Raw genomic sequence first — 12,248 nt, forward strand, 5'->3', positions numbered from 1 at the left:
GAGAGAGAGAGAGAGAGCTCACTAGGGTTTCCAGCCTCCAAATCGGAGGTGCGGTGCTTCGGCCACTCCGCCCGCTTCCTCTCTCCCACTCCATCCCCCCCTCTGCTGCGCTCGTTCGTGGAGGTGGTGTCGATGGGGTCCAAGTCCGACCGCCGGGGGAAGAAGCCGCCCATGGAGCCGCCGCGGGACCGCAATCGCGGCCGTGCCGACGACGAGGGCGGATGGGGGCCGCCGCCTGCTTGGTGGCTCAAGGAGCAGGAAAGAAAGAAGAAGAAAAAGGAAGAGTACAAGAAGAAGGGGCTCGAGCTCAAGCGCAAGGGGCAGCTGGCCTCTCAGGGCGGTGACCGCGCCGGGGATCTGCATGCGAAGAAGCCGAAGCTCAAGTTTGCGGGGGGTCGGCTTCCAAGCCTCCCCTCCCGCCCAGATCCGAGATGCCTGGCTCTTCCAAGGGCACGGAGGAGGCGCCGATTGTCGGTGTCAAAACCAGCGGATCTCGGGTAGGGGGTCCCGAACTGTGCGTCTAAGACTAATGGTAACAGGAGGGTGGGGACACGATATTTACCCAGGTTCGGGCCCTCTCGATGGAGGTAAAACCCTACCTCCTGCTTGATTGATCTTGATGATATGAGTATTACAAGAGTTGATCTACCACGAGATTAGAGAGGCTAAACCCTAGAAGCTAGCCTATGGTATGAGTGTTGTTGTCCTACAGACTAAACCCTCCGGTTTATATAGACACCGGAGGGGGCTAGGGTTACACAGAGTCGGTTTACAGAGGAGGAGATCTACATCCGAATCGCAAAGCTTGCCTCCCACGCCAAGGGGAGTCCCATCCGGACACGGGATGAAGTCTTGAGTCTTGTATCTTCGCGGTCCAACAGTCCGGCCAAAGTATATAGTCCGACTGTTCGGATACCCCCTTATCCAGGACTCCCTCAGTAGCCCCTGAACCAGGCTTCAATGATGATGAGTCCGACGCGTAGATTGTCTTCGGCATTGTGAGGCGGGTTCCACCTCCAAATACTCCAAAATTAATTTCGAACACAAGGACCGTGTCCGGCTCTGCAAGATAAATTCCATATATCACCGTAGAGAGAATAATAATCCACGAATCTGATCTGCTGACAATTCCTTGTTGTGTGACATCACGCCATGGCTCGGTAACTTATTCGAACCGTTTTTACAACCTGCTCCCACACACATCATGAGGCGGTTTCTTTGGCACGTCCTGTCAAAGCAGAGATCATGTCCCCTTATCGCGGGATCTCCATTAATACGGGTATGGGTAACCCAACCAGCGCCATCAATCGAGGCGCTTGGAAAGATAAGAGATTTCGAGAGGCAAGTGGGGAGGCGCACATTCTACATTGCCTTTATAAAGGGATAGAGATCTCCCATTTTTACCCACGCCTTCTTCCTCCTTTGCTCATCCGTTCTCGCACCCTTGAGCTCCAGCTCCCAAGTTCTCACCTTCTCCGTAGGATCACATCATGTCTGGAGCGGGAGGCAAGTGGATGGCCTCCTCTGTCACAGAGGAGAACATCACCAAGCTTCGGGAAGCCGGATACCTGGCCGAGAATATCGCGCACAGGCTTCCAGCAGAGGGACAGATTACCCCCACTCCGAAGTCTCGGGAGAGAGTAGTATTTCTCCCTCATTTCGTCCATGGACTAGGATTTCCACTCCACCCGTTTGTCTGCGGGCTTATGTACTACTATGGGCTAGATTTTCACGATCTGGCCCCAAATTTCGTCCTCAACATCTCGGCGTTGATCGTCGTGTGCGAGGCATTCCTCCGCATCAAGCCCCACTTCGGCCTGTGGTTGAAGATCTTCTGTGTGAAGCCGAAGATCATGAGCGGCTAACATGCGGAGTGCGGAGGTGCCATGGTGGGAAAAATGCCCAACGTCACATGGCTTGATGGCTCCGTCGTGGAGATCGTAAAGGGGTGGCAATCAGGGTGGTTCTACATCACCGAGCCGCGCGATGCCGATTGGGTGGTGGCCCCCAAATTCAGATCCGGAATCCCCACGCGGCTCACTTCTTGGGAGAAGAAGGGCCTGGCCTGGGGCGAACCCACAGAGCTGGCCGGACTCAAGGCCTGCATCCGAAGTATGAGGGACAAGAAGATCACGCTTGTCAACGTGGTCCAGGTCATGCTCATTCGCCGGATTCTCCCGTGTCAAAGACGGGCATTTGATATGTGGGAGTTCGACCCGGCCGAACAACAGATGCTGCTAGAGCTCTTCGGCACAACGCACAAAGCAATCTGGAAGGTGTTATTCAAGACCGGCGAAGTTCCTCCTCCCCTTTCCGAGGACTGGGGGCTCAACGCAAACCGCCTCGCCAATCCGGTAAGTCCTCTGGTTATTTGTAAGATATTTCCTTCCTGGTATGTTCGTGGGAGGATTCTAGATTCGGTGGAGAAGGTGGAGCGGATTAACTGTCCGGCTCCATTGTCTGAGGACCTAGCGAGCGTACTCCTAGTGGAGATGCTGGTTCTGGCGCCTTACGAGGTGCCGGAGAAAAGGGCCGAAAAGAAGGCCGCAGGGACCCGTAAGGGTCTCCGGCGCGAAGCCGCACCAGACACCTCGCCAGAAGATGTCGAGGAGCACTCCTCCCATGAAGGGGAGGAGAGGAAGAAGAAGAAGGCCGCCTCAATTGAGGGGGGCGGAGGGTCCAAGAATGTGGCCGCGGGGACCAGAAAAGGTCCCCGGCGCAAGGCCGTGATAGAGTCGTCATCTAAAGACGACGAGGAAGATTCTCCCCCCGAAGACGGGGCAGAACATGAAGAAATGCCTCCTCCCCGTGCTAGGGAGGAGAAGAAAAGGATGGCTGCCCCGTCAGGGGAGGCCGGGACGCCGAAGAAGGGAAAAGCGTCCCTTCCCGATCACTCCACTACCGCTGCTTTCAGCGACGAGGAGTGGCTGCCCAGGGGCAAGCCCCGGGCGAGGTCGTAAGTATCCGCATTCCATAATACTTTCTGTGCGACTTTGACCTCATGATTTATAATGACACCGGACATGTTTATGCAGTCCGGCCGGGTCCGATCTCGAGGAGTCCTCTTTGGAGGAGTCTCTAAACAAGTCGGAGATGAATTCGCTCCCGACGGCAACCTCCCAACGACCTGTAGATGACACCGAAGTGTTGTCCCGGAGGATGCCAGAGAAGGAGGCGATGGCTCCGGGGATGCCCCAAGGCAAGATCTCGGGCGCCGGACACATGGGGGATGAGAACCCCATGGATTATGCTGACGGGAGCCACAACAAGTCTTGCTCCCAGCCGGTTACTGTGCCAGAGCCTACAAAGGTTCCAGATTCCAGTAGGCAGTCCCCCGCGAAGGGGGGCGAGCAGGCCGTGCCGATGACCTCGGCCCAGCCGGAGGCATCGGATAATTTGTTGGAAGTGCTTCGAGGCGCTTCCATCGAGGATGAACACCATACACTTATGGGTACGGTGATTGAGAAAGTTCGGTCCGCCAAGGGCGGTTTGACCGAAGCCTGCACCAGCCTGCTAACAGGCTTTGAGGTAAAGAAAGTGTGAGAAAATATCACCCGATAGACAGTAGCCCCTGATACTCTGGTTGGTGTTCGGAAAGAATAGCCAAACGGAGGGTCAACTAAAAAAATGCAGGAAGCTAATGGTATTTGTCTGAATGAATCAAACAGGCACTGCTACTGACCGCCGCTGCACGCACGACTGAGGTTGCCAGAATCAAGCGCGAACTGGGGCAGGCCAAAGAAGAGCTCGGCCTCGTGAAGAAGTAGCTCGAGGCGAACAAAGGTAAGAGAAACCCCGTCCATATGTCGTATAGAGGATAAAAAGTTGGTGATGCTAAGAAAAAGCATCATGGCTTTTGATTAGGACCGCGACCGAAGTGGTGGCCCTGAAGGAAGCGCTGTCCGGGGCTGAAGCCAAGGTGGATACGGATCGCACCGAGCGAGAGAAGAAAGATGCTCGGGTGGGAGAGGTACAACATGAGCTCCCTGGAGCATGACTACAAGACGCAAGCGTCTGAGCTTGCAAAGGCCCTCCAGAGCGCGGCCGACGCCAAGGCCGAAGCCCAAAAGGCCCTCCAGGAAATCCAGGCGGCCAAGAAGATAGCGGAGGGTAAGGCATTCTTTATGCAAAGCAAGCATGTGGAGGAGTCATTTCTTTTACTTACACGAATCCAGAGCTCTCCAGGAGCATTCGTAGATCTACCATGCAGCATTTCAGATGCTGCGGAGTTCTATCACGCTAAAGAGGGGAGCTCTACGGAGAAGCTGTTCTGGTCCCAATATACTGGGGCCGAACACCCTATGCCTCTGAGTGACCAACTGAAGCAGTTGGTCGAACTCCACAATGCGGCCGAACAGGCCATGAGGGACCTCATAGTCCGGATGTGGCCTGGCGAGCCCCTGCCCGGCAGCTACTTTGGCCTGGTGAAGCGGTTGGTGCATGCCTATCCACAGCTAGAGGTTATCAAGCAGTCCGTATGTATTGAGGGTGCCCGACGGGCCTTTGCCCGCGCGAAGGTGCATTGGGGCAAACTGGATGCTAAGCATCTCGTGAAGGATGGACCCCCGAAGGGCAAGGAGCATCGCTATGAAAGGTGCTCGGCTTGTGGCGAATGAATGTCCTAAGAACATTATTTTCGAGTGAATGTACTCATGTCGTCTGTGTAATATGAGGACGAGTTTGATTGCGCTATATAACGCTTTGTTTGATTTAAAATATTACCTTCTCTGCGGCCGTTTATCAAAACCTGAAAGTAGGCCAGTCGTCGGCTTCCGCCCCCTTGTAACTAGTACTGGGGTGTTCATGGAAAACCTAAACACTCTTTATCCAAATTATTGGTCCTTTAAGGAGGTGTTTAGCGCAGTGAACCAGGCAATCGGACTATTCGGCTTTATAACTCTCACTTGGCCATAGAAGTCTATAATTTTAAATTTCGGCGAAGTCCCTAGTATTCGGAAAGCCTAATTGGGGCATTATACACGCCTAAATCGGGCAAGGCCGATTCCTCGCCTTAAGCGGAAAAAATCTTTAGGGATTTTACTACCTCGCGAACAGCGAACAGCTCTCGCCGCATCATGACGGTCAGTTTTCGGCTTTCTCTACTGAGGTGCTCGTCTGGAAGAACCGGGACACAATCGCAGTAGTTCTCCCTGCGGTACCTTAGCCGATATAACGGAACGTAAGGTACCAAAACAAGGGAGCCGGACTAACCCAACTATTGACCCAAGACATGATTCGGAGCTGATGCATGCTATAAGTTCGGGGTGCCGCACTGTTGAAAGTGTTCGGACTTTTCTTGCCATTTTATGGGGCTTGATAAGAAGCCCCTGGCGAGCTGACCGTACCAGAGTGTACGGATGTGAATATTGAATAAATATTCAACGGAAAATATAAGGATAGTAATAAGAAGCTGACGCTATGTACTACTTCCAAGTTATTTGGACAATACGGCAAAACATAGGTGTACAATTGATGCATTAAGCAGAAAAAATAGGACTATTTAACATATCCTATCCAAGGGAAGGCTACATGCGTGTATGTACAGACAGGTATAACGATCATTGGAGAAGACCACCTGAGTATTCCCTTGCGTGCGATGCCTCTGTGCCTCCTTGGTGTACCTTCTATGATGAGTCCGGTTATCCAATCTCTCTGAAGGGGCTGCCCAAAAGTGGGGTCCTGAAAAAAAGGTATGCGGGCCTCATGGCGGCTTAACCGCACTCTGGCCGCATTGTCGTCCTGCCTCCACCTATGCCCATGGTATCTTGAGCGCGTAGTTATGTACGCGTGGCACTAACGCCGCTTGAGTGGGGCAGGGGTGGAGGCCGGGTTGCTAATCGAGCTCCTGGCGTGCCTGACGGTCCTGTTGCGGGGTACTCCGAACTCACTTGACAGTGTTCGGGGATGTCGTTGCCGGATTGGCTTTTTGTCGGAGGAGGCTGCTTTGTACTTCTGCCGCGAGGGCCGCAGTATGCTCTTCCGTAAGGAGGGAGCGGTCTGTGTTTCCATTGACTGTTATGACCCCGCGAGGTCCTGGCATCTTGAGCTTGAGGTATGCATAGTGCGGTACCGCACTGAAATGAGCGAACACAGTTCGTCCAAGTAGTGCATGATAGCCACTACGGAAAGGGACGATATCGAAGATTAACTCCTCGCTTCGGAAGTTATCCGGAGATCCGAAGACCACTTCCAGTGTTATTGAGCCCGTGCAGCGGGCCTCTACCCCTGGAATTACATCTTTGAAGGTGGTTTTGGTGGGTTTGATCCGTGACTATCGATGCCCATTTTGCACACTGTGTCTTGATAAAGCAGGTTCAGGCTGCTGCCACCATCCACGAGGACTCGCGTGAGGTGGAATCCGTCGATGATTGGGTCAAGGACCAATGCGGCTGAGCCACCGTGACAGATGCTGGTCGGGTGGTCCCTACGATCAAAGGTGATCGGGGAGGATGACCATGGGTTGAATTTTGGGGCGACGGGCTCCATCGCATAGACGTCCCTAAGTGCACGCTTTTGCTCTCGTTTGGGGATGTGAGTGGCATAGATCATGTTCACCGTTTTGACCTGGGGGGGATTTCTTCTGTCCTCCAGTGTTCGGACGCCGGGGCTCCTCTTCATCCTTGCTATGCAGCCCCTTGTCCTTGTTCTCGGCATTTATCTTGCCGGCCTGTTTGGACATGCAGCAATCTCTGTTAGTGTGATTGGCTGGTTTATCGGGGGTTGCCATGAATCTGGCATGAGCGGTCGAGTATGCGGTCCAGACTGGACGATCCCGGGTTGTTTCTTTTGAACGGCTTCTTCCGCTGACCGGATTTGGAGTTGCTGAATCCGGCATTGACTAACGTATCCTCCGCATTGTCGTCGTTGTTTCGATGCTTGTGTCTATTGCGCCGTGGCTTTCCGTTACTGTCAGGGGTATCTGAGGTGCCAGGGTTTCCTGGCACGATGTTGCTGCAAGCCAGCCAACTGTCCCCACCCACGCAAAAGCGGGTCATTAGTGTCGTGAGTGCCGCCATGGTCTTCGGTTTTTCTTGGCCGAGGTGTCGGGCAAGCCACTCATCACGGATATTATGCTTAAAGGCCGCTAGGGCCTCGGCGTCCGGACAGTCGACAATTTGGTTCTTTTTAGTTTGGAACCGAGTCCAGAATTTCCTGGCTGACTCTCCGGGCTGTTGGGAAATGTGACTTAAGTCATCAGCATCCGGTGGTCGCACATAGATAGCTTGGAAGTTATCGAGGAATGCATCCTCAAGGTTTTCCCAACTGCCAATAGAGTTTGCTGGCAGGCTATTCAGCCAGTGTCTGGTTGTCCCTTTAAGCTTGAGTGTAAGGTACTTGATGGCATACGTGAGAAGATTGAAGAGAATACTCAGGAGGACGAGGAGGAAAAAGAAGTAAAGAGGAAACTTGACGTACTCTAGCCTGTCCGCTATCTCTCCATCAATGGTGTGCACCATCCTGATTTCGTACTACTATATAAATGAAGAAGGGAAACGCTTGCTTTTGGTAGTGCCATTTGGATTTTTGCGCGTAGATGTCTTGGTGTAGAACGCGTGAAGAATGTGAAGCTCAGCCGTACGTACATACATGACCACATGGACCACGCTCGATCGCCATCCACTGGGCGTATGTATTCCCTCAAGTGTTTCTTTCTGAACAGTGTGGTTGTGCGATGGAGCGAAAATTAGAGCCGTGGGAGGTGGGGAGGGCGAGTGGGTGCGAGGCTAGACAACTTGTGTGCTAGGCAAACTCTAAGCTAATTCCGTAAAATAAAGGAGGATTAGGCGGAGTAAACCCTTAGTGGAGTGTTTTTACCCCCACTAACTTTTGGCCCGACCTAGAGGATCCCCTATATATAACTGAGTAACATTTGCATTTCATTTTCGGGCACCAAAACAATTTCATTGCTTCTTTATTTCATTGAACGACATTTTGATACATTGAGGTACATAATTCACCAACTCTTTTCTATGAGAATGAAACCAAAGAAAATAAGAACCACAATTAGACACCTTAAAAGATATCCAAGTTCTGTAAGTGCTCCCACTAGTTGGATTAATATTTTCTCTATGTCTTCATTATTGATTCTCTCTATTGTCTTCTCGAGGTTGCACGCTTCTTTCTTCTTCGAACAAACTCGATATTACTTCGCATCTAGTCTTATCTCCGGTCTCTATTCTGGCAACGAGTACATGAACATGTATCATATTTTGTGCTATCAATAGATCGATGTAACTTCTTCCCAATACCAAAACTTACATCCATCACTCACACAAATTTGAGCATACAATGAGCTACAGATTGTGTTGAATCCGATGAACAACTGAATCAAGAAAGTACATACCCCATTTTTTTGCACTTGAAGAACACCCATCCATGGTCTACCATTGGAGGGGGGGGGGCATTGGCCCCCAGCCTTGGATCAACTTGAAGAACACCCATCCAACTATGTGTTGTGCCTGACTCCATGAATTGTTTGCAGATCGAGGAGAGCAATGAGATGGGCACGGAGGTGCTCCCGGCCGTTGACAACAAGGGAAAGGATCCGGTTCATCCAATGCCCGAGGTGGTGGTGCCGCCCACTGCCAAGGAAGATCCGAAGACGCCAACGGTTGGCGACGACGAGCGCATGGAGGAGCCCACCAGCAGCAAGCGCTGCAACTACGGCCACTACCATGAGAAGGGTGGCCCAACTCACTTCTGCAAGGTCATCCTTGCGCCGAAGCTTGAGTGCATTCCCATGCCCCTAGACTTCACCAAGCACTTCATCGTCGTGCCGACGGAGTGCAAGCTGAGGAACAATACCAGCTGCTCCTGGAGGGTGACAGTGAAGCTGATGAACAGGGTGACTCTGGATCAGGGTTGGGCCACCTACGCTGCCGTTCATCAGATCAAGATCGTCTACATGGTGGCGTTCAAGATCCTCACTCCTGACACCCTCAAGGTCATCATCTTCGACGACGATGACGTTGAGGTGGTCAACAAGTGCGGGAAGCACGACAAAGCCTTCGTCGCCAAGGACTAGGGCCGGGGCACCTCCGTCCTAAGTACTATCGAGTCTGCTTTATGGTTTATGCATTGAATTGTTTGAACTATCGTTATGATGTGTGGTACTATGTTATCTGAACTATGTTGTTAAGTAGTTGATGCTCTGTTTATGCTATGCTCTGCTTATGATGTGTGGTACATGGTTGTGCTGAAGTGTGCTGGTAACCTCACCAACTAGCCAAAGAGGTTACCACACACCAGGCATTGCATACAATCAAACACCATGCTTTGGGTTTGTGCACTAACATGCAGGCAACCAAACACCAGGCAGTGTGGTTCTGCCCATGCAGGCAAGAGGGCATGCAGGCAAAAGAACTTGCAGATGGTGCATTTGAGACTGCATTTGCATAGCCAGACTGAGAAGGCTATGCAATGCAGCTACTGTAGACTACGGCAACCAAACACGCTCCTAGTGTTTGTTTGGCATACCACACTCCTTCGCTCAATCAACATGAAGCTACTAGTCAAGTCAAGCAACCGCAGCGAGAGTAAAGCTTGGGTGCTTGGATGGATTGGAGCTATACTCTTTTTGCATGAACCTCAGCGACAGTAAAGTTGTGGAAAGTCGAGCCGTGCTGCTACCACGCCTGCGAGCACGTCGCCTGGCTACCGAAGGAACGAAAGCGTGCATCTCCGTCTTTCGACATGCACGTCTTGCTATTGCACCCATACTACTACTCCCTCGGTCCGAAAATACTTGTCATCAAAATGAATAAAATAAGATGTATCTAGATATATTTTAGTTCTACATACATCCATTTTTATCCATTTTGATGATAAGTATTTTCAAACGGAAGGGCTAGTAGGCAGTAGCCAGCAACATGCACACTACTAGTAGGCACATGCGACCATGGCCGTGCTGCAGGCTCTAGGGTAGGGTGTCAATGTCATGGTGGAACCAACTTTGCAACATGCTGGCACCGGGTGGCAAAGTTTGCTGGAACCGACGCCATGGTTTGCTGACACATGCATCCCGCCGGCTACAACTGTTGACGTGTATTGCTGGAGACGGGGATTTTTTGCTGGAACCGGGGGCAGGGATGCTACAAATAGCGACACCATGCAACCCGCCGGCGACGTTTTTGCTTTAACCGATTATCTCATTTTCTGGAACCGGGGATTGTCTTTGCTCGAACTGGCAAATGTTTTGTGTTGCGGCCACCACATTATGTAGCCGGCGGCGCCAACTCTTCGGTCAGCTGCGAGGAATTTGCTATCATCATGTTTTGAAGATGCTGGAACCGATGACTATGCGTCTTGCGCCTGGGTGATTGGCGACGGAGACACTAGTAAGTTTTGTTGGAGCCACCGATTGTTTTTGCTGGAACCAACAATGTGTTTTTCTATAGCCAGCGTACACCTAAGTTTTTGTGTGCTGAATTTTTTGCTTGACATGGTGGTGCAAGGTCGATGGTGAGCTGAAGGCGGCGACACAGGAGATACCGACAACAATGGAAACGGCGCGCTGGAACTGTCAGTTGGGACAAACAAAAGCTGGAGCTCACAAGTTGCAATCCAGGTTGTCGCAGGCCAGGGGATGGCAAGATGGTGGTGCAGTGGTGTCGTCCGGGCCGCCAGCGCCCGATGAACCTGGCACCTAACCAAGGGACACAGCAGCCATGGCGACTCCATGCTCTGTCCCCCTGCGCGATGCATGATTGGAGGTTGGGGACGTGCGTGCCACGCGGGATTGGAGATTGGGGACGAACAGATACTCATATCTGATTGTTTGGGTTGGTTTCAATCCTACTGGGAAGATACGACCGGCCGAAAGTTTCAGCCGGCTGACCGGTGCCTAATAGTGGCCGGGAAGGAATGGAAACGCGGGTGTGAATTGTGGTGTCCGAGCATCTCGGTGCTCTGTAATACGGGCGTCCAGCTTTCGACCGGGAATGAAACTTGTCAGCTCGTAGATTGAGGAAAATACAGTCAGAGATTTAGAGCTTACGCATGGCTGCATAAACTTGCAAAATGTGTATTTTTGGTTATCAAACTTGTGTGGACGTGCAAATACGGTCACATTTCTTGTACGCGGGTGTATTCATCGCCTTTGTGGCACATGATGTTTTTTTTTTGCACAAACACTCTCGGTTTTTTATAACTATTGTACAAAAGCCCTCCAACGGAGGTAATGTAACATAGTCGCCTGCTGGGTCACACCTGTCGGTCTACAACAGTGCAAGTGTTCTAACCACTCGTCACCTTTTCCTTGTGTTTAAGACGGACAAAGTATCCTTTAGGATAAAAATACACGTTCTGAACTAAATTTACGTATTATTAATTTGGAATCAAGCAAACTTTCGGCTGATTTTTCTGAAAGAACTTTACGTACATTCAATCACTAAATTTTCTTTTATCTAGATTTCTAAATTTTAAATTATTCAAATTCAAAAAACTAGTTAATTTATCCAAAAAAATGACGTCCATTAATTCTGACCAATTTTCAATCTAGGTTTTAGAATTTATAATTATTTGAATTCAGACAAAATTCTAATGATTTGCCTGAAAGAAATTATGTATATTCATTACGATATATTTTCTTTTATCTAGATTATTAAAATTCAAACAAATAGTTGATTTGTCCGAAAAATTTACATACATTTCTGACCTATATTTTATTTTATCTAGATTTTCGAATATAAAATTACTCAAATTCAAACAAAACAATTCATTGATTTGTCCAAAAGAACTTACTTACGTTCAATCTGCACTATATTTTGTTTTATCCAGATTTTTTAATTTAAACTTATTCCATTTCAAACAAAAAATTAATTCCTTTGTCCAAAAAATATGCATATTCATTCTGCAGTAATATTTAACTTTACCTAGATTTTCAAATTTAAAATTATTCGAATTCAAACAAGCAATTAGTTGATTTGTTTGAATAGTTTATCAAGAATATAAGTTGTTTTCTTATAAAGAAAAAAGAAAGAGAGTACATAAGATAAATTGTGTATACCACTCTAAGTGTCATTGTGTCCGGTTGGCGCCCGCGTATGCGGCGAGTTTATCAGGAGGTCATAGGTTCGAACAGGGGCACCCCCCTTCTTTGCACACATAGTTATGTATGCGAGGCGAATCTCAGCAGGTCGTGGGTTCCAGTCCTACCCGTGATTCAATTTTTTAAAGGATTTTCGACGTAAATAAATTAAATACAAGGGTGCTTTGGAAAATAATGCATGCGGATTAACCACCGCCTC

Source organism: Triticum aestivum, chromosome 2B (assembly GCF_018294505.1).
Source record: "Triticum aestivum cultivar Chinese Spring chromosome 2B, IWGSC CS RefSeq v2.1, whole genome shotgun sequence".
Lineage (NCBI taxonomy): Eukaryota > Viridiplantae > Streptophyta > Magnoliopsida > Poales > Poaceae > Triticum > Triticum aestivum.